A 2,928-nucleotide genomic window follows, 5' to 3' on the forward strand; every position below is an offset into this window, starting at 1 on the left:
AAAATGAAAAGGAAAGGTGAAGATCACCGCGACTCTTGCATAAGGTAGAAGATAATAATAAATGATATGCCCTTCGCAGAGGGAAGCAGAGGTTGCCATGCGCTTTTATGGTTGGATATATAAAATCTCAATGCGAAAGAACGTCATTTTATATTGCCACTTGTGATATGAACCTTTATTATGCAGTCCGTCACTTTTATTACTTCCACATCACAAGATTGTATAAAGCTTATTCCTCCCACACCAATCAATCATACATATTTAGAGCAATTTTTATTGCTTTGCACCGATGCCAACTTACTTGAAGGATCTTACTCAATCCATAGGTAGATATGGTGGACTCTCATGGCAAAACTGGTTTAGGGATATTTGGAAGCACAAGTAGTATTTCTACTTGGTGCTGAGAATTTGGCTAGCATGAGGGGGAAAGGCAAGCTCAACAAGTTAGAGGAACCATGACTACATACTTTATCTCAGATATAAGAAAGACATAACTCATTACGTTGTCTTCCTTGTCCAACATCAACTCTTTAGCATGTCATATTTTAATGAGTGCTCCCAATCATAAAAGATGTCAATGATAATATATCTATATGTGAAACCTCTCTTTCCTTATTACTTCCTATTAATTGCAACAATGACCAAAGCTATGTCTGCCAATTCCCAACAACTTTTAATCATCATACTCTTTCTATGTGAAGTCATTACTCTCAATAAGATCAATATGAACTTTTTGTTTCTTTTTATTCCTTTTCTCTTTTCTTTTATTCACCCAAGATTATGGCAAAATAATCAAGCCCTTGACTCAACACTAATCTTTATTATATATAACTCACAGACTCGATTACATAGAGAGATCGTAAAGCAAAACTCAAAACTAGATCATGCCATAAACTTTATTCTACTAGATCAAGATACTACTAATAGGATCGAACTAAGAAAAATGGTAAAGGTAGGAGTTGTGATGGTGATACGATACCGGGGCACCTCCCCCAAGCTTGGCAGTTGCCAAGGGGAGTGCCCATACCTAGATACTCAATTCTTCTTTGTTGGAGGAGACGGTGGAGGTGTTGTTGATGATGCGGGCTTGTCATCCATCTTCCAAGGCATAGGTTCACCATCATAGAAAGATGATCGAGTCTCCAGAATCCTCAAATCTGCAGCCAAACTCATTATCCTGAATCTATATTCATACTCACAGTTTTGGTTTTGAAGGTCATAGACTTGGGCTTGGAGGTGCTCGATCTTCTCATGTAGCTTGAAGATGGCCTCCTCGGTGTTCTTGGCATCCGACTTGTAGTTGTTAGTGAACTCCGCAAGCATCATGTGGCTAGCGTTGATTCCACGCTCCACCATCCTTTGGCACTTGAAAACTTGTTGCTCCACTGCTTCGAGCCTCGTCTCCATGCTTTCGGTCCCCTTTGGTCCCTCTTCATCGCGGATGTGCAGCAACCCATCACGCATCTCAATGGTTTGAGGGTGTCGCAGCACCTCCGCGAGGTAAGGGTTGATGACCTTCTTGAAGAACTTGTCCTTGGAGGCGCTTGGGGCCGTCATGATAACCTAGATCTGTCAGAAAAACAGCCCGAAACAAAAACAGGAGATTTTGGCGTGATACGGGAGTCAAAACTTTCGGGAGAATATATAATGAATTTTTATCGACCAAAATACGTATCGTGCAAGAAAACGGAGTCCGGAAGGCATACGAGGCGCTCACGAGGTAGGGGGCACGCCCAGGGGGATAGGGCGTGCCCACCACCCTCATGGGGCCCTCGCGTCCTTCCCGGACTGCTACTTATTTTTCTATTTTTCTAAATATTCCAAAACGGAGAAATATTGCCTTAAAAATTGTTTTGGAGTCGGTTTACTTACCGTACCACATACCTATTCCTTTTTGGAGTCTGAAATGTTCCGAAAAGTATCCCTTATTTATTCCTCCGGGGCTATGGTTTCAACATTTATGGGATTACCTGAGATATAATGTTTAATTCTTTGACCATTTACCACCTTCGGATTTGTGCCCTCGAAGTTGTTGATTTTTATGGCACCGGAACGATAGACCTCTTTGATAACATAGGGGCCTTCCCATTTAGAGAGAAGTTTTCCTGCAAAAAATCTTAAACGAGAATTGTATAGCAATACATAATCACCTACATTAAACTCATGCTTTTGTATCCTTTTGTCATGCCATTTTTTTTAACTTTTTCTTTAAACAACTTGGCATTTTCATAAGCTTGGGTTCTCCATTCATCAAGTGAGCTAATATCAAATAACCTCTTCTCACCGGAAAGTTTAAAATCATAGTTGAGTTCTTTAATAGCCCAGTATGCCTTATGTTCTAGTTCGAGAGGTAAGTGACATGCTTTTCCATAAACCATTTTATACGGAGACATACCCATAGGATTTTTGTATGCAGTTCTATAAGCCCATAATGCATCATCAAGTTTCTTAGACCAATTCTTTCTAGACCTATTAACAGTCTTGTGCAAAATTAATTTGAGCTCTCTATTGCTCAACTCTACTTTACCACTAGACTGTGGGTGATAAGGGGATGCAATTCTATGATTAACATCATATTTAGCAAGCATTTTACGGAAGGCACCATGAATAAAGTGTGAACCACCATCAGTCATTAAATATCTAGGGACTCCAAACCTCGGAAAAATAACTTCCTTAAGCATTTTAATAGAAGTGTTATGATCAGCACTACTAGTTGGAATAGCTTCTACCCACTTAGTAACGTAGTCAACAACAACTAAAATATGTGTGTATCCATTAGAGGCAGGAAAAGGTCCCATATAATCAAAGCCCCAAATATCAAACGGTTCAATAACAAGTGAATAATTCATAGGTATTTCTTGACGTCTACTAATATTACCAATTCTTTGACATTCATCACAAGACAAGACAAACTTACGGGCATCCTTG

Source organism: Triticum aestivum, chromosome 7A (genome assembly GCF_018294505.1).
Source record: "Triticum aestivum cultivar Chinese Spring chromosome 7A, IWGSC CS RefSeq v2.1, whole genome shotgun sequence".
NCBI lineage: Eukaryota > Viridiplantae > Streptophyta > Magnoliopsida > Poales > Poaceae > Triticum > Triticum aestivum.